Source organism: Schistocerca serialis, chromosome 8 (assembly GCF_023864345.2).
Source record: "Schistocerca serialis cubense isolate TAMUIC-IGC-003099 chromosome 8, iqSchSeri2.2, whole genome shotgun sequence".
NCBI lineage: Eukaryota > Metazoa > Arthropoda > Insecta > Orthoptera > Acrididae > Schistocerca > Schistocerca serialis.
In genome coordinates this window covers 96,674,607-96,695,890 of record NC_064645.1, presented here as the reverse complement: position 1 = coordinate 96,695,890, position 21,284 = coordinate 96,674,607, and the positions used below count along the sequence as shown (strand labels likewise).

At 41.3% G+C, this 21,284-nt stretch overlaps 1 protein-coding gene across 1 annotated transcript in view; it reads right to left on the bottom strand.

The window, feature by feature from the left end:
* LOC126416305 (solute carrier family 22 member 1-like) overlaps nucleotides 1-20,547 on the bottom strand; it is a 253,100-nt gene extending 232,553 nt beyond the window's left edge. The window contains exon 1 of the mRNA XM_050083965.1: nucleotides 20,210-20,547. The gene's annotated coding sequence lies outside the window, so the exon portion shown is untranslated. The remainder of the gene's footprint in view (nucleotides 1-20,209) is intronic.
* Between the last annotated feature and the right edge of the window lie 737 nt (nucleotides 20,548-21,284).

The window sequence follows — 21,284 nt, the reverse complement described above, 5'->3', positions numbered from 1 at the left end:
TCTGTTGTTAAATTGAAGACCATGGGGTAACTAGTAAATCTAACAGAATCAGAATTTGGTCACAAGGAAATTAATTTCCTGGGCAACATCATTTCATCGGAAGTTACCTGCCTGACACCGAAAAATTGGAAGCTATCAAAGGCTTCCTATACCGAACACAAGTGACAAATATATGAATTTTCAGGGCTGACAAAAATGTACAAACGTTTTGTCGATTAATTCCTTACGACACTACAGCTGTGCCATCTGACAGAGATTAATGTGTCCTGGGAATGGGACAGCAGGTAAGTCAGACTCTTAACGAAGCTTTGCTGCACATTTCCATATTATTCCAGCCCGATCTAGGCAAGAAACTACCTGTCTTCAGATTCCTCACGGACTGGGCAAGAAATAGATTTGTTTCAGAAAACGGAGACACAGTGAAAAATTGGACATATCAGAGAGAAATTATTTTATAATGCATTTAGTGACAATATCAATCATCCAGGGTGTCACAAAATCCCATTACTAAGTCTTTGGAAGACCACAAGAATTTACAGCAACACTAAGTGTTCTTGATTTTGATGATGGCCAAGATGACACTTGGGCATCTTGGCATTTCACTTGCAGGAGCACCGGTGCAGAGTATTCTAAGTGATGGGGAAGGGTACTGTTGTCACTGATGCATTATCATGGGCACTGTCTGGTTTAACCCGACAGTTGAGACTATCAACTGAGCGAGACAAATTTTGATAAATAAGGCAGGTTTTGTTGGTGCAGCTCTCTCAGATATTGTGCACAAACAAGATAAAAATCCCATCCTGAAAGCTATGAAAATGCATGGGCGAGATAAAAGGTAGACAAGTATTCAACAGTATTATTTGGCGAATAATGGATTTCTGTTTAGGTGGACTAATCTGGGCGAGAATGAGTGAGTGATGTGTGTGCCTAAATAGTTCATCAACAAACTAATTTGATAAACGCACCTCAGTTACGCGCACTTTAGGTGTCATAAATTTTATATGAAACTAAGGAACTATATATATTTCAACAATGTGGAGAACCGGATAAAAAAGATGTTTGCTACGTGTGGGCTCTATTAAAAGGCCAAACCACCCACAATGACTTCAAATAGTTCATTATTAAACATAGTGCCCAGCAGGCTGTGGGAACTCACCACTACAGACTTGCTTGGTTCCTTTCCCAATACACGGAAAGGATTTCAATATTCACTCATTGCAGTGGAACGTACCTCTAAGTTTGTAAATTTACCACATTGTGCAGTGCCATAGTGTAGTCAGTGATGGAAGCTTTTGCCGACCAGTTCTTGAATGGATAATGTGTCACAGTTCCATATGTGTCAGTGCCAAGGGCTGATGCAATAGACGGGATAATTTATATTTCTAGATATCATCCTGCTTCCGACCCAGTGGTGAGACAGATGAAAGAACGGTACTGCAGCTGACAACATCAAACTTGGAACATCTTTCCGGGTGGTTTCGAAAATGTGTTCAACGAATTGTTCCAATAGTCAAATGGCATGACACTTATGCTTGTCACAAGGAACCAATGGCCCACCGACAGGATTAGGGAATTGCTGAATTTTCCACCTGTTGGTCACGACAGGCATCTGAAAGCAATTGAGAATCAAAGAGTGAACTAAAAGTCGTGGAGAAAAGTTAAAGGGTCCACTGTGCAAAACTGATCTGTCAATTGTGAAAAAAGTGTTAGTAAAGTCTCACCATCTATTAAAAAAAATAACTATGCACTATATTTTTCATAGTTTACTGCAGACGATTCCACATAAGGGGAATGCTTCATGAGAACATTGTTGAACTAGACACTATTAGAACCATAAGGTCAGTATCATATTTCTGAGTCTAAGAAATTTATGTAATAACAAATGAGTACTGATTGTGTCTGAGATATTATAATAAATTACTTTGTTTCAGTCTTCTTGTCAAAGTGTGCATGTAATTTGTTTGTTGTTAGATATAATAATCTCCAAGTTAGGTGATAAGTGATAAGTGAATTATGTAATAGTTTCCTCTGCTCATTAACGTTTATCTTGTTATGAGTTCATTTTTGGGAAAGATGAACAGCGATCAGTCATAAACAATCTGTATTTTATTGTAGATTGATTGCAACTATAGAATAGTCACCAACAGTACTTAAACTACGTGATGTGGTCATATTGACATGAAGTTCAGACACATATAGACTACAATTTGAGTACAGAAATGAATACATCAATCATTACAAATGATGCAGCCAGTGGAACAAAAGTGGTTGAAGTCTAATACAAAATTGAAAATTCATTTTTTAGTGCAATGCACAGGGAAGATTTCTGTTGTATCTTTTTCTCACGAATATAGATTTGTTGGATCATGAAAGGGTAGTGCGTCACATGAGCCAAAGAGGAAAAGATCACATAAATCTAACATGAAAATAAGGATTCTGTATATTTCGGTGGTTTGGAGAAACAGATAAGAAACGTACTTGCTATCTGTGGGCCCTGTGAAAAGCCCAAGCCACCCACAGTGACTCGCCATGGAGAGATGATATAAAATTATATAAATATAAATAAAACGAAGTTCAGATACTGCTGCAAAGAAAGGTCTTATATTTTTGACGTGCACAGTAGGTATTTTTGATGCCACAGCTATTGAGTTGCGCTGTGAGGGTTGTGTGTTGAAGTTCCCAGCTCCTAGGACAGCGCTTTGCCTGTGGCGATGTAGCATTGTAAACAGAGGCATATGTCTGCCAGAGTGAGTGCATAAATAAGACACTACGATCTGTGCAGTTTTGTTTCTTACTCACATACTGTGTCGTCCGAACAACACACAGCCAGGGCAAATGTACCACAGGCGCCAAGATGCGAGCTGGTGCCAGTGCCATAGAACTCGCTACTTGCGCGAGTTCCACCAGCGCCATGGGCGGCGCTGAGGATGAAAATATCGACTTCGCCTCGGCCAATGCCGGCCGAGTACAATCCACCAGTGACAGGAGGACAATGGACAGAGCCCTACTCGGAAGACAGAAGAGCAGCTCTCGCACACTTGGCTGCACATAATCGTCCAGGACTGACTTACACAGGGAACATCATTAGTGAAATCTTAGAAGTGAACAGACCGTTATTGTAAATTGCGTTTGCTACGTACTGTGAAGTTTACCCACGATTATTTGCGCTTAGCGATTGAGGGCCTTTTTGTGTTATATTACATGCAGTGTTGCAGACTTCAGTATTCAACAAGTCACAAAGTTAAGTAAACCTTTTAACTCATTTGTGTAACTTTGTCACTAATTTGTTGAAGTGTTGTAGAACCTGCGTTCTCCTATCCTGTTACCTGACCCCGGGGCATAGTTGTGTAATAATGGCAGGAAGAAATTGTCATAGCGGTGTACTGCACCAGAAACCGTTTCACGAATTCACAAACTCGGCCTACCATAACAACAGTGGCAACTTGGCCTCCACGGCAGTGGCGACGAGGCCTTTACAAAACTGGCGATGAGGGTTTACAAAATCAGAGATGTTTTGATTGTTTGTTATAACTAGTAGAAATGACGTGATGGAGAAAACACCAAGTCAGCAGTGGGTATTAAAGTCGGACAAACCATAATCGATGATGTGATGTGAGAAAGGAGTATTGACACGACCGATAGGGAGTGATGAGAGGAGTGAGGATGGAAAGCATTCAAATGCCAGGTTTGCCACTGGAGATTACCAAGACAGGATATGTCAGGTACTGAACGACGATAATGAGAATGCATTCATACAATAATGAGAATAAGCTGACACCCCTGGTACTAAGTTGGGTAAGAACATATTTATCATGGTGTGTTACCATGGATACGCTGGAATATGTTAATTTATGTTGTTTTCAGATTCAGATCTAAGAAAAGCCAAACACATGGGCAATAGCTATTTCGCCAAATGCCATATAGACTTTTGTCAAGTTTCAGAGAACCGTTTGACCATAATCAGTGGATGCTATAATTTCCAAATGAAGTGCCAAAGCCTTTATTCAGATGTTCTTAGCGTTTGGATGTGTCAGGACAACGAAAAGAAGGCGGTATGGAGTGGTCTGTAGGCCCACAGTAGAGTTGTGGATGTTGAGAGAATTACCAATAACACAGCAGATGCAGTTGTAGAAGTTTTGTTTGGCCAGTGGAGTTTGGTTTTAGATAATTTTCGTCCTTATTGAACCAACATGTCCGTGCCTGTATCGGCAGATATCTCATAGTAAAATGTGTTGAGTGCATGTATGCAGGTAGAGTAGCTAATGTCTTGAAAGGGTGTAGTCTTTCTGGAATCAGGAGCTTCCCTACTCGCCCAATTTTGTATACTTTCTTTGACGTAAGAGACATCAACTAGCGTCCAGATGATGATACTATTTGTATATGCGGCTATAAATGTGTTAGTGTATGACTCACATCCTCTGTAAAGCTAGATTATAGACAGTCCATGAACATTAGGATTATCTAAGTTGTATTTGTCCCTGGGTAAAAAGCTCAGTGCGTCACCTGCTAGCCTCTAGCACAGCAGCAGTGCGCGAACTGACTGACCTGCACTGATCAGCCGGAACATTATGACCACCGCCCTACTGTCGGCAGAAATCCGCCCAGGCGATAGCAGCATCGCCTGGCGAGGAATGACTGCTGGCCATAAGTGCACTGTGCATGTAGTATCAGTGAGCGTGCTGTTCGTGTGTGGAATGGAGAAGGCACAAGATCTACCTGAGTTTGACTGAGGGCAGACTGTGATGGCCTGGAGGCTCGGCAGGAGCATTTCGAAAACTGCACGACTTGTCTGGTGTTTGAGGAGTGCTGTGGGGAGTGTCTTCAATATGTCGTCAAACAAAGGTGAAACAACTTGCAGATGTCGTGGGGTTGGGTGGCTACCCCTCTCATTACCGATGTCTGATGTTGTAGGCTGGGCAGACGAAATAGGACAGATGGCGAACTGTGGTGGAACTAACATCTGACTGGGCAGAGAACAAGTATGTCTGAACACACAATGCACCAGACACTCCTAACAACGGGCCTCCACAGCCGATGACCCATGCGTGTTCCAATGTTAACACCACAACATCGAAAACTATGACTGAAATGGGCACGTGACCATCGGCGCTGGACTTTGATGCAGTGGCATAGTTTAATGAATCCCGATACCTTCTTCAGCATGCCGATGGGAGGGCGCGAATCTCTCGTCTTACAGGAGACCAGCTCCTTGACACCTGTACAGTGGGACGGAGACAAGACCTGGCGGCAGCTACATTGTGCTCTGGGGCACATTCATGTGGGCGCCCATTGGTCCAGTGGAGCTCGTGTAAGAAGCCATGATGGTCAAGGAGTATCGTAAACCGGTTGCAGACCACGTACATCCCTTCATGACGATCATGTTTCCCGATGGTAGTGGCATGGGTGACATATGTTTTTGAACTTTCATAATGGTGACACTAGGCAATCTTTGTATGGTGTTGAAGTGGAAAGAAACTCATAGAGAACAGTCTTGTCTGATAGACATGGTTTTACAATATGTGCAGGAGCTTGAACTGCGACATGTAGTTCTCTGTAGCGGACCAAATGAATTGTGATGTAAATATCGCACTGTGAAACTCTTTAGAGTAACAATTTGTTCCATTATGTGAGAGGACTCTTATTAGAAAATAGTTGCTATCAGTATCTCATGAACACAGGGCATTCCTCGGAGATATGAAACTTAGTTAAGGTGACGTTTCTTCTGCTGATGCAGTGTAGCGACCACATAAACATTGTCAATTATGTGGAAGTGCATCAAAGCGTGAAGGTTGTCATGGATGTTGCGAGTAATTTCAGAGAAACGTAAGGCTATCAGGGTCTAGGAGATATCAGTCAATAGAACAGCGGAAATCAGTCTGAAGAGAGTTGTTCTGAGGACATGGGGGTGGTGCGAGTGGAGCTGAATTAGATAGATGGCAATCGAGTCTTGTTTTTCAGTGTTACCACTCCACCCATGGCCACACTGCATGTATCTCTAGAATAAAAGTGGTATACTATTCCACGCTTGCCAATAGCATTTCCATCTCTTTCTCTCAAGTGTTACAATTATAGTCTGAAGAATAAATTAAGATAGTGAACCTCACTCTAAAATCAGTGCATTGTTGTGCGTTTTTTGTATTATTATCTGTGTCTTATTTGCAACTGGTGAAGGTCTTAATAATGCCAGTATTCTCATGTGAGTGGCTGTAGAAGAGGAAGTGAACCTCACTCTAAAATCAGTGCCTTGTTGTGCGTTATTTGTATTATTATCTGTGTCTTATTTGCAAGTGGTGAAGGTCCTAATAATACCAGTATTCTCATATGTAGAAGTGTAAAGAATCACATTTTTCATTTTTCTTATTTTATGTGAGCTTTTGATTCTGTACCTCTATACTAATTGGCCCTCTAAATTCCAGTTGCCTACCACCTCTCATTTCCTGTTTATTTCCCCTTATATGTGTACATACGAGTATGTCTTATGCTATCAATTCAACCTATTAAATGTTCCCTAAGTATTTCACTTGACAGTGACAAAGAACCAATATGATTTTAATTGTGATTTATATTACTTTGTCTCTGCTGTCATGACTATTAGTGCCATTCCTGTTCGAACAGAGAATTCTGTGCATAAGCCATGCTAATGTATAGAGTTAATGTTAAAGTATTTCATTGCTTGTTTTCTTATCCAATACAGATACACAATGTTAGTTTGCAATAAATGCACATACCTGTGTTGAATTTTGTCTATGTCAGTTATGAGGGTACCCTATGACTGTCGCTTAACTTATAAGCTTTTTAATTATCCTCATACATAGGTTGTTAACAGCATGTAAATTTTAATTGTATCAGTGCTAATGCTTACTTGATTCGATTAGTAATGCGAAATTTGTCACATTGTTTAATGGTGACTGATTTGATAGCAAATGTTCCCAATTTAAATTGTAATTGCGTTATTGCTGTAGATTGTACATGTATTATTACTTTTGTGTCTTCTGTATCGGTCTGCGTAGAAAAAGTTTGTTTTTCTGATTTTATCTGTGTGTTTATTGATAATTTTATCAAGAGTTAGAGACTTCTCCTGTAAAAAGAAAATTTTGTGTCACTGTTTCTTAAATGTTAAAAACAAATAGCAATTGTGAAATTTTCTGCCTAATTGACTGCATGATGAAAGGGGTCCGTCTAAGACCACTTTCATTTTTTCTCGCATGATACTGCTTTGTAACTTCATTTATATGTTGCACAAATTGTTTTTCTGAGTGTTTCGGTCTCTTTGGAAAGAGAATATGCATGTTGTGTAATAACTAACGTTGTCTCCTTATCCACTCCATATCCAAGAACAATCTCTGCAAGTATGAATGTGTCGGTGTATATAGTCGAATCTGCCAGTAAGAGGAACAGAGACTTTCTTGCACTCTCTGGTAGCGTAGTGCAAACCTTGATAATATTTTCCAGAGAGGCCTGGCAAAGTTACTTCTTTGCAAGTCTGAGCATTCCCGCTGTTTCTCTCTGAACCGTTGGCTGTGAGATCTTACCCCACGCCCTTAAAAGACTAGTATTCGTAGCAATCGCCGCTGGCTGCCGTTTTTGTATGGCACTTTGTGTTCTGTTGCCGAAGCAGTAAGCATGAATGTTCATTGTGATATGCTTTGGTACAATTTCCGTTGCGGATAGTACAGGCAGATACTTGTCTTTTTTTTAGGAAACAGCTTCATTAATTTCAGTAAATGCTCGACAGTGTTTCTTATTTCGAATCATGGAGTTTTTTCTATAAGTTTTTTGGACATTATGTTTGAATCGGAGTACTTCCCTAGGTCATAATAATACTGACCATGTGCCACCAGAACTGGTGTTTCGTTAATTGAGAATCTTTCCATACTTATTCAAATTCATTCATTCATTCTGTATAGGCCATCTTTGGACCACGTTATTTCAACTGTCTTGCTTTACGTGTTCTGATGTTTGCCCAGTGCTCCCGCATCCGTTCTCGGTGTTGCTCTTTCCTCTCCTGGGTCCCAGGCTTTCCTGTTTATACTTTTGGCTTTTCTTGGAAACCCTGCCACGCCAAAGTTGAGTGGGATACGCTCCAAGATGTCATCATGGGTTATCTTCTCTATGTGGGAATACAGTTCATGATTATGACGTCTTCTATATTCCCCATTCTCTTTGATGAGACCAAAGATCTTTCTCAACATCTTCCCTTCCTTGGCCTCCAGTTGTTCGATTAGGCCTTTTTTGTTCATTACTAGGCATTCAGAAGCGTACAAGACCTCCGGACAGATGACACTGCAGTAGTGCCTTAGCTCTGCATTAAACGATACTGATCTTTTGTTGTAGATGTTTTTGGTTAAATGGTATGCCATTTCCATTTTGTTAGTGTGTGATATGAAGGCTTCTTTCTCTGATAAGGTGGCTGTTATCCATTCTCTGAGATATTTAAACTTTTCAACTCGCTTAATTTTGCCTTGACCCACTACAAGCTCCCTTGGTGGTGAATTTATGTTCGTTAGAAACTCGGTTTTCTCAGATGAAATTTGGAGGACAGTCTTCTGTGCTTGTACGTTAAGTTCATTAATCTGTCTCTCAGCTGTTTCCATGGAATCAGAAAAAAATTGCAAGATCGTCTGCAAAATCGATTTCAAGAGGTTGTTTCTTGTAACCCAGCCTGACACCATTTTTAATTCCTTGGTTCTCCAGTTCTTTGTGTCTCTCACAAATCACCTTCTCGAGGGCACAGTTGAAGAGCAGGGTGAGAGCCCATCTCCTTGCCACACTCCAGTCTTTATTTTAAAAAACCGAGTGGTATGCCTTTTTGAAATCCACAAGGGTCACAACAAAATTTGTATTCCTGAGCTTCAGGTACGAAAGGATGAATTTGAGGTTCATTATCTGTAAGACGCATGATCGCCCCTTCCTGAAACCTTCTTGATACTCTCCCAGCTGTGGGTCTAGCTGTTCTTCTGTCCTAGTATGCAGAACTTTAGACAGAATCTTATAGGTTGTTGATATGAGAGAGATACCACGATAGTTATTTACATCTGTTCTGTCGCCTTTCTTATGAAGAGGATAAATTAGAGCAGAATTCCAGCCATGTGGGAGTCTTTCAGTTTCCCAAATCTGGCTGATAATTTCCGTTAGTTTATCTACTGCCTTATCCCCTGCATACTTACAAAGCTAAGCAATTATAGAATCTTCCCTTGGTGCTTAGCTGTTTTTAAGCGAGTGAATAATTAGCTTGATTTCCTCTTTCGTGGATGGTGATACTTATTTATAAGTAATGTACTTATTTATAAGTACTTATTTATAAGTAATAAGTACTTATTATAAGTAATGTCTTCAATTTGAGAGCACAACGATGCTGATATAACGCAATTTCTCGCAAGATAAGCAGACTGATGATTTAATATGACAAGAATGGTGTAAAAGTAAGGCAAAGATTGAAAATGCACAGTTAATGTTAATGTCTTCAACATTAAACTAGTAGTTTTGACATGTACTTATGTGACGTTGTTCGCTGGATTTGAAGTTGTTTTTCTGTTTCTGACGTATTAACCCTTGCTCGGCCTGGCTGCCACATGCACACAAAGGAAAGGTATTGAGAGCAAAGGTTTTCATACTGGGTGGAATAAGTGATTCTGTGCAGAGTGAACCCCAATTTGCATAATGTTCTTTGACATATAATAATAGTTATTGAATTTTTGAATTTTAATGGGAAGGCTCTAACATGGACTCCTACATCTACGTCTTCATACACCCCCAGAAAATCGCATGCTGGAAAGTACCTTGCACCACTACTAGTCATTTCCTTTCCTGTTCCATTCACAGATGCTGGTTCTCGTAAATTTTCTCAACAGTGTTTTGTGAAATGAGCATTTTCTCCTCTCCGGGGACTCCCATTTGATTTCACGAAGCATATCCATAATACTCATGTGCTGACAGAACCTACTGGTAACAAATGTAGTGTCTTGCCTCCGTATTGCTTCAATGTCATCCTATAATCCGACGTGGTGGTGATCCCAAGCACTCAAGCAGTACTTAAAGAACGAATCACAGTAGTGTTCTATATGCAGTCTCCTATATAAACAAGTCATGCTATACTAAAACTCTCGCAATTAAATGAAGTCGACCATTAGCCATCCACGCTACCACCCTTACATGCTCATTTCATTTCAAATCGCTTTCCATCATTTACGCCTAGATATTTAATCAATATAGTAGTGATGAAGAGCAGGCTGAAGTTCAAGACATTAGTCAGGAAGAATCAATACGCAAAGAAGTGGGATACGGAAGTACTAAGGAATGACGAGATACGTTTGAAGTTCTCTAACGCTATAGATACAGCAATAAGGAATAGCGCAGTAGGCAGTACAGTTGAAGAGGACTGGACATCTCTAAAAAGGGCCATCACAGAAGTTGGGAAGGAAAACATAGGTACAAAGAAGGTAGCTGCGAAGAAACCATGGGTAACAGAAGAAATACTTCAGTTGATTGATGAAAGGAGGAAGTACAAACATGTTCCGGGAAAATCAGGAATGCAGAAATACAAGTCGCTGAGGAATGAAATAAATAGGTAGTGCAGGGAAGCTAAGACGAAATGGCTGCAGGAAAAATGTGAAGACATCGAAAAAGATATGATTGTCGGAAAGACAGACTCAGCATACAGGAAAGTCAAAACAACCTTTGGTGACATTAAAAGCAACTGTGGTAACATTAAGAGTGCAACGGGAATTCCACTGTTAAATGCAGAGGAGAGAGCAGATAGGTGGAAAGAATACATTGAAAGCCTCTATGAGGGTGAAGATTTGTCTGATGTGATAGAAGAAGAAACAGGAGTCGATTTAGAAGAGATAGGGGATCCAGTATTAGAATCGGAATTTAAAAGAGCTTTGGAGGACTTACGGTCAAATAAGGCAGAAGGGATAGATAACATTCCATCAGAATTTCTAAAATCATTGGGGGAAGTGGCAACAAAACGACTATTCACGTTGCTGTGTAGAATATAGGAGTCTGGCGACATACCATCTGACTATCGGAAAAGCATCATCCACTCAATTCCGAAGACGGCAAGAGCTGACAAGTGCGAGAATTATCGCACAATCAGCTTAACAGCTCATGCATCGAAGCTGCTTACAAGAATAATATACAGAAGAATGGAAAAGAAAATTGAGAATGCGCTAGGTGACGATCAGTTTGGCTTCAGGAAAAGTAAAGGGACGAGAGAGGCAATTCTGACGTTACGGCTAATAATGGAAGCAATGCTAAAGAAAAATCAAGACACTTTCATAGGATTTGTCGACCTGGAGAAAGCGTTCGACAATATAAAATGGTGCAAGCTGTTCGAGATTCTAGAAAAAAGTAGGGGTAAGCTATAGGGAGAGACGGGTCATATACAATATGTACAACAACCAAGAGGGGATAATAAGAGTGGACGATCAAGAACAAAGTGCTCGTATTAAGAAGGGTGTAAGACAAGGCTGTAGCCTTTCGCCCCTACTCTTCAATCTGTACATCGGGGAGGCAATGATGGAAATAAAAGAAAGGTTCAGGAGTGGAATTAAAATTCAAGATGAAAGGATATCAATGATACGATTCGCTGATGACATTGCTATCCTGAGTGAAAGTGAAGAAGAATTAAATGATCTGCTGAACAGAATGAACAGTCTAATGAGTACATAGTATGGTTTGAGAGTAAATCGGAGAAAGACGAAGGTAATGAGAAGTAGTAGAAATGAGAACAGCGAGAAACTTAACATCAGGATTGATGGTCACGAAGTCAATGAAGTTAAGGAATTCTGCTACCTAGGCAGTAAAATAACCAATGACGGACGGAGCAAGGAGGACATCAAAAGCAGACTCGCTATGGCAAAAAAGGCATTTCTGGCCAAGAGAAGTCTACTAATATCAAATACCGGCCTCAATTTGAGGAAGAAATTTCTGAGGATGTACGTCTGGAGTACAGCATTGTATGGTAGTGAAACATGGACTGTGGGAAAACCGGAACAGAAGAGAATCGAATCATTTGAGATGTGGTGCTATAGACAAATGTTGAAAATTAGGTGGACTGATAAGGTAAGGAATGAGGAGGTTCTACGCAGAATCGGAGAGGAAATGAATATGTGGAAAACACTGATAAGGAGAAGGGACAGGATGCTAGGACATCTGCTAAGACATGAGGGAATGACTTCCATGGTACTAGAGGGAGCTGTAGAGGGCAAAAACTGTAGAGGAAGACAGAGATTGGAATACGTCAAGCAAATAATTGAGGACGTAGGTTGTAGGTGCTACTCTGAGATGAAGAGGTTAGCACAGGAAAGGTATTCGTGGCGGGCCGCACCAAACCAGTCAGTAGACTGATGAAAAAAAAAAAAAAAATAAAAAATTAATCAATGTGACTGTGTCAAGTAGCACATTACCAATGCTACGATGCGTGTTTTTTAAGTTAGGTCCGTTTTGTTGTAGACACTAGTAGTCCGCTCACATGCCGCAACGAGCGCGTGCGTCGTGTACCGGCATGCCTTGGGAACAACTGTGCTCAGTTTCAGCTCTGTAACTAACCTGTACGGCTCTGTTCTGTGCTTTCAAAATGTTTAATACTATCAACTCGCCCGCCGCGTGTGAGGTTCGCTCAGTGATACGGTTTTTGTCAGCAAGGAACCTGTCTGCTGCAGAAATTCATCAACAGATTTGCGAAGTGTACGGTGATACTGTTATGAGTGAAAGAAAAGTGTGTAAGTGGGTACGAGAATTCAAAGATGGCCGTGACAAAGTCCATGATGAAGACCGCTCTGGTCGCCCTTCTTCGATTACAGACGATTTGGTGGCTTCAGTTGAAGGCGAGGATTCGTGAGAACCGGCACTTCACAATAACAGGTCTCTCAAACGAATTTCCTGAAGTGTCGAGATCAGCACTTTAGAACATGGTTTCTGAACACCTAAAGTTTAGGAAAGTTTGCTCTCGTTGGGTCCTGAACTCTTAACAGAGGACCACAAATATTAAAGATCTGAGTGTGCGGTGAAGTGCTTGACTCGTTATCACGAAGAAGGTGATGGCTTCTTGCGTCAGATCGTAACTGGAGACGAAACATGGGTTTCGCATATCACGCCAGAATCGAAGCAACTGAGCACTGAACGGAAACACACACACTCGCCTGTAAAGGTCAAGGCCAAAGAGATTCTATCCCAGCGCAAAATCATGGCGTCAGTGTTTTGGGATAGGCATGGTGTTTTGTTGGTCGACTTCATGCAACGAGGAACCACTATCAATGCAGAAGCATACTGCTAAACCCTGAGAAAGCTACACAGAGCGATTGAAAACAAAAGACGCGGCATGCTGACAAAGGGAACTATCCTTCTTCATGACAATGCAAGACCTCACACTGCAGGTCAGGCTCGCGATTTATTGGACAGGTTTGACTGGGAAGTTTTACACCACCCACCCTACAGTCCTGATCTTGCGCCGAGCGATTACCATCTGTTCCTCCACCTCAAACAACACCTCAGTGACAACGTTTAAAATCATGACGACGTGAAAATGGCAGTGAGCTCTTGGTTATCGGAGGAGGCGGCAAGTTTTTATGAAGAGGGTATTTTAAAATTGGTTGAGAGGTATGATACGCGTTTGAAGAAACTCGGCAACAATAGCGAAAAATAGAGTGAAGTATGTACTTTCTGAAAATAAATTTACTTTTTTGAAATAACCTTTCGTTGTGTATTTATGTTCAAATGGACCTTACTTAAAAAACACTCCTCGTATATCGAACATTATGGATTTTTTCTCCTACTCCCCAGCATTAACTTATATTTTTCTACATTTGAAATTTTGACCAAGTCGTCTTGCATCTTCCTAATCACTCAACGACGACATCTTCCCATACACCACTCCATAATCAGCTAACAGGTGCAGATTGCTGATCACTCTGTTCTTCGGTTTGAGCAAGTGAATTTCTGCGGTGAAAGAGCCACAAAATGTTTCGTTACATATCCAGGAGGTTTTTTATTGACTGATGCAAACGGCGTTGAACTTTACACGTTCCCAACATTTCTGAAACCATTATTAGCGCCTAACTAAACTCTGAAATTTAAAAAATCTCTGAGAACTTTCACTTTTAAAATTACATAAGATAGATGATATTTAGTTTTTGTAGATGTTTTATTGAACGACTGACTAACAGGCCAATGAGACAATTGGTACAGCTTATTTCAAGCAAACATTTTTATAGAATGATGCAATTCTCTGTGCATCACGAGGGCTATCTACAGGGTGCGGCAGTCAAACCGGCATTTATTATTAGTGCACGGAAGCGCTGAAAGTAGTTGGGGGGGGGGGGGGGCGAGTAACCGAGGTCACGAGTGTGTTCCCCAAGACAAAGCATTTCAGTAGCCATGGAGCAGTGGACTAAGCAACAACGGTCGTTTGCAGTAGAAGCGTTCTACCAAAGCGGTAGCTATGGAGCCTCTCAGCATCGTTTCCAGACGCATTTTCAAATTAATTGCAATAGGCCGGTGCCTTCGGTTAACTCGGTAAAAACTTGGGTCGCAAACTTTGAAAACGTCGGTGAAACGACAAGGAAAAGAGGTGGTAGAGCGAAGACGGTGCATACTCCCGAGAATGTGGAATGTGTAAGAATTGCTGTGGCAAGGAGGCCCCAGAGATCAGCGCGTAGACAGTCTTGCGCTTGGAGTTTCTGACAGGACTGTCTGAAGGGTTTTGAGGTTAGACTTACATCACCACCCACACGAAATCCAAGTGGTTAACACTTTGAATAATAACGACTTCGTGGTCCAACAGCATTTCTGTGAAAGTCTTTTGCAAATGATTGAACAGAACGAGGAGTTTGTTCACAACCTCTGGATGAGTGACAAGGCAAATTTTCACCTCAATGGATATGTGAACAAACAGAACTTTACATATTGGAGTGATCAGAACCCTCACCAAGTCCATGAAAAACCCCTGCAGTCAACCAAGACAACAGTCTGGTGTGCAATGTCCTCACCAGGAATAATAGGCCCTTATTTTTTTGAGAATGAAAGAGGGCAATCTCTTGCCGTGAATTCTGAGCACTATTCAACAATGTTAAGGACATTCTTCACACCTCAGCGTCATCAATTTGCAGTGAATGATGAAACATTATTTCAACAAGATGGAGCAACTAGTCACAGTATTAATAATGTTCTCAATGACTTTTTTCCTAAGCGGGTGATTTCCAAGAATGGAGCGATTGTAAACATAGGCTTCTGCGGCCGTTGTCACAGTTGCGTTTGAGGCCGCATTGCCATTTATAAAATTCCGACGTTTCGGCGACTGTTGCAAGGCGCCTTCCTCAGGGCAGTTATCAATACACCCTGAGGAAGGCACCTTGCAACAGTCGCCGAAACGTCGAAATTTTATAGATGACAGTGCAGCCTCAAACCAAGAAGAATTTTATCGACAATGGAGCAATTGCTTGCCCCCCCCCCCCTCTCCCCGTTCACCCGACCTTACAGCTTGTGATTCTTTCTTATGGCGTCACCTTAAGAGCAAAGTGTACGAAGAAAGACGTCATAACGTTGATGATCTCAAAGCAAGAACCCAGATGGAAATCGAGAGAATTCATCAGGGTATTCTCCGTCTTGTGGTGGACAGCTTCGTAAATCGCCTGCGAGAATGCAGTGATCGAGAAGGACGCCATCTTGCTGATGTTATTTTCAAACAATGAAAAAATGTGTTGATCTTTCTTAAATGCTTTTTAACGTAGAATAAGATCATATGAATAAAATTTTGATATCTGGATCCGTATTTATTTTACACCCTGTACGACTCCGTTTCATAATGTGAAGCCAACTATCCACATTGAGGGTAGATACTCGTTACAAAACATTCTTCCTTTGCACTAAACGTCCCCGTAGCGACATTTATTTCACCCTCACCCCGTACCAAAAATGGCTCTGAGCACTATGGGACTTAACATCTGAGGTCATCAGTCCCCTAGAACTTAGAACTACTTAAACCTAACTAACCTAAGGACATCACACACATCCATGCCCGAGGCAGGATTCGAACCTGCGACCGTAGCGGTCGCGCGGTTCCAGACTGAAGCGCTTAGAACCGCTCGGCCACCAGCAGCCGGTTCACCCTGTACCCCCATTTAAAATGTTTGCACTGTGCTTTAGCCTACTGTATGTAAATTACTTGACTGCTGGACTCCTTAATTCTGAACTGGCCGAAATTGTGAGACTTCAAGCTGCCAATGCTTTGTTTATGACCACTGTCACTCTTATCGACAACAACAGCAACAACAACAATAACAATAAGCGTTAGTCCATGACGAATGATTGTTCTTACTATTAAAAGAACAAGTTCCAGACCCGAAAACACTAGCAATCATGAAACTGACACTGAGAGATACAGAGTCAAATGTTAAATTTGTTTGGGAAACTCAGATCCTTTCGACATCAAATCGGGAGTATGATAAGGTGACGTGCTTTCTCCATTAATTTTCGACTGCGTCCTTGAGAAAGTGATAAAAGACTGGTGCAAATAGATATCAAATCTAAAAATTGACCAACCAGTCACTGAAGGCAGAGGAAAGTTCTCTGGATTGCCTAGCGTTTGTTGACGATTTAGCAATCTTAACTCGCAACGTTTCATCAACCCAAAATCAGATCGAACTTTTTAAAGAAACTGCAGAGAGGCTGGTCTCCAGTAATTTTTCAAAGACAAAATAGGTGACCTGCAACAAACAAGCACCAAAATTAATGATGACGAAATGTGGCAAAATTAAACCAGTTTCATCACTATTTAAATATCTCGGTGAAAGCATTGAGAAAATGGAATCGAAACAAAAGCAAACGAAATTACACGCTGAAAGATGGAAACTACATGCTGACATACCCAAAATATTTACAATAAGAAATGTATTTCCAAGTAAACAAAGCTAAACATTATAATACAATAATTAAGCCAGACTGCTTCTGTGGATTAGGAACACTAATTCTGAACAGGAGGAGGACACTGAAAACATTGAGAAAGACGAACGTAAAGTCTTAAGGAAAATTCTAGGCATAGAAGTTGTAGACGAACAATACCCACTCAGAGACAACAATTAATCAGGCTTTGCACAAATATACGTAGTGATATTAGAAAATGCATGTTAAGATTCTATGGACGCGTTAAAGAATGAACCCAGACAGAGCTACAAAACAAACAGTCGAATTCCTTGACAACAGGAGTAAAATCTAAACGGACCTGATGAAATGGACTGGCGAGATAGGTGCTAATCTGAAATTGGCAGGAATTACACCAGAAATGTCCATAACTGCGAAATCTTCCAAGTCCAAAATTCACATATGGCAAGTTGAACAAACAAATGAAGAAGGCTCGAACAACATTGAGTGTAGAGAATGAAAGAAATATGGGCACAAAGGAAGGCAAATGCCCACCTTTCAGTACTCTGCGTATTTTTAATAGGCTTATTCGCAAATAAAAATAAATAATAATACTATGTAGGCACTACAGCAGTGTAGTATCCATTGCATAGTTGCTGTTGTGTTATGCTGTCAATTAGTTCGTTTATTTTTGTTAAGTGAATAATGAAGCAAATTTTGTTTTATTGCGAGAATTTGATACTACTTGAAGGAAACATTTTCGTGAGATTTTTACAAGTATGTGCTGTATATCTCTCAGTTTTACTGTCGTAGTTGCGTGGTACAAAGTACAAAATATGTGTCTCGAGGGTGGACTAAGTGAAGAAGATGTTGTTCACACATTAATACGACTAACAGAAACACCTACCAAAAAATGTTCAAATGTGTGTGAACTCCTAAGGGACAAAACTGCTGAGGTCACTGGTCCCTAGACTTACACACTACTTAAACTAACTTTCGCTAAGGACAACAAACACACACCCATGCCCGAGGGAGGATTCGAACCTCCGGCGGGTGGGGCCACGCAATTCGTGACATGGCGCCTCTAACCGTGCTGCCACTCCGCGCGGCAACACCTAACACAATGTGGCACATGTTAATGATAGTATTTGGAAAAAAAAGGAGTTATTTGCAACTTTTGTCATAAGAATAGTCCCATAACAGTCTTACGAAATAGTGATAATACCAGTGAATTTTTAAATATAATGTAGTTTCGTGGCCAAAGCACAATATTAAACCCTTTTATTTTTACTCCTGTAACAATATTAAAAAATAGTGATAATAGCAATAATCTTTTAAAAATAATTTAGTATCATGGCCAAAGCACAATATTAAACCCTTTGATTTTTGCCCGTCAGGAAATTACGTTTTGCCCCTCAAACGGTAATTATCCCCAGGTTGGGGTCCACTGTTGTAAGTAGTATCCTATCTGATCTTTTGTCCTTGTGGAAAAAACTTATGGCGCATTATCCCGTTAACAACTGAATAACATAGTGACCGTAGTCTTCACATTAGACCGCAGTGTTGAGCTTTTTCGGGTATCGGCAATCCACAATGCTTCCACTGGAATGATTGTGCATTAGTTTCGTCGTCATATCAATAAACGCATCATATGCACTGTAGCTGATTCCATCTAGCAACTCCTAAGCAACTTTCATTCATCACTGTTTTCGTCCTGAAACCAACAGTTTTGGAACATACCTTGCTGTCACATGTATCATACACAAAACATCCGGAAAAATTTCATGGTATGAGCAAATTGATAAATGCATTAACATCATCAGCAACTTCTCTGATTGTGATTCGGCGATCGTTCACGATCATTTCTTTCACTTTTTCCACTATTTCAGCGATTCATGATGGGATGGAACATCGAGGGCGCTCGTGAACTTCAACGTCTTCACGGTCTTCTTCTGAATGCTAAAATTACTCATAAGTTCTTATTTTACTCATAGTAGCTCCACCAAAATGAATATGTAACATTTATAATATTTGCTGTAATTTATTCCGTGCCTATAATAAATTTGTAACACAAATTCTCTGGTCCACTTTTATACAAAATAAATAATCGCCTTTACTACAAAAACAAGTAAGTAACCTGTTTGAGAGCTGACAACAGGCTAACTAACTTGGCTCACACTGTATAGATACCTTTCAGTCATGTTTAACAACACAGGAACGAGAACTTAGCGAGAATCGGACTAAATGGGACCTCACACTCTCATATTATTGCACAATATTTATTTTGGGCATTTATTTGCGGGACGCGACATATCGACACTCAAAGATATAGAATTCGCATGTATTGCGATTGCAGGCGCTACATTTTGCAAACTGAAAAACAAGAGGAAGCGGCAATGGACGAAAAAGTGGTCTGGTATGCGCCCTACACGCTGCCGTTCTATCATGCTAAGATAACTTGGAATAGAGCCAGACAACAGTCGGAATGTTTTAAGAATGAACGAAGAACCTTTCAACGAATTGGTGAACGTCGTTACACGTTTTCTACACAGGAAAAAAACTTCATATACTCGTCCGATTTCCCTTTTCACAAAGTCGGAATCGAGATGTATAAACCTCAAACTATAAGATACATTATTGTACACGATTGGTAGGTAGCGCTGAGGCGAACATACGTAAGCAGTATCAGTCTTATTTCCCTGCACGTAACCACTTCTGTCGAATATTTCTACAGCGAATTACTGAAAAGTATTACATGCGGGATCAAACTGCTCTCCGAGCTCCTTTCAATAAATGATTCATGTGTCTTTTCTTACGCATTCATCTTATACGGCGTTTACATGTGCGCAAATCACAAAGTCTCGACAGGCACTGCCGAGGTTGCACAATGTCACACTTTATATTGAGCAGGTGTTCATGCTCTGCATCAAGTAACGGTTATGCAGTCTCCTCCTATATATTACGCAGACTGTCAGTACCGCTGTCAGACGTCAATATTATTGCACAATACTCGATACTTCTCAATAAATATAGAGCCTGCAAGGGCCCCTAACAAAACACACTTAATTACAATACACAATTCGTGTTACTTTTCGAACACAGATCCTGCATAACCTTCACCTTGCAGGGCTGGCAATCACGTCCTCTTGTTTGTGATAGAAAACACTAAAATATAGGTGATATGAGAACAAATGTCAGTTTACTGGCATAAGCAGTAAGTTAACTCGCACTGAGAACAGAGTGAAATTAATAACATATGGCGTCAAGCAGTTTGCTGCATATGCAAACAAGGAGTTTACTGGCTCATTTAAAAACAGGGAAGCTGAAAGCGACTGTTGCAAACACTTACCTCCTATTGTTGTCACGACAGCACTCACACAAGTCGAATGTAATGACGCCGAAAGCCTGCAACAATGAGGCTCAGCCGGCGATCCGTGAACGCGGCTGCATCACGCGGCCTGTTTCTGGAACGACACTCGCGCTAAACCGCGCGTTTAATGGCCGAAACGGGTGGGGCGTTTTCCCCAGGCACGCAATTCCAGCTCCCTCCAATTTTTCTCGTTTCTGTCGGTGGCTGAGAAACAAAGGACAGACGGCGCAGTTGCGTCAGCGGCTGACGAGTTGTAATTGGCGCGCTGCGCTGTAGCTGCTGCTCTCTCGGCCGCCACAGATACACTGCACGGGCCTCTCAGCTGCTGCCTGACACACACACACACACACGTTGCCCCACCAGACTGCCCGAACGCTTCGCCTTACAAGTCACTGGCGCACACGAGATAAACGTTAGGCAGGTGCGACATAACCCAAGAAAAAATATCATAGTTTTGTTTTATTTCATCTTTCTGTGCTCCGTATTTCACTTATCTCTCTCATCAGCACGAATTTTCTCGCGGTGTCGTAAACGCTTCTGTGGACTGTACACTGTAACCCACATCCCGTAGCGTTGAAACAAATACTTGCGTGAGCTCCGCATACGCAGGAGACATCTGGCGCATTCAGTGGGCAGCCGACCGCTATACCCTGTTCATCGTAAGTTCAACACGAAATCAAACAATGCAACTTGTATTCCTCCGCATTGTTGGAGTCTCTTTCCACCGGAAACTATATGACGCCTTGCCAAATGAACTGCAGTGATCCTGTAGCATGGTGAAGTTCTGCACCCAAGTTTCAAGTCTTTTTCAATTGGCGGAGAAAATCCCCCACCCTGCCGGTAATCGAACCCGGAACTGTTGGATGACTGACAGACGGGCTGAACATTCAACCTAGGTGCGGACACTCTGCCAAACAGCTTCGTCAATTATCACCCTACGCTTCTGCTACAGCCTCGCACTACACTGTACTGGCGCATTTAACATGAGTCTGCGCTGCCATCTTCGCCATTGGGACCCGCACATGCGACGGTTACGCTGCAACTTATCCTAAAA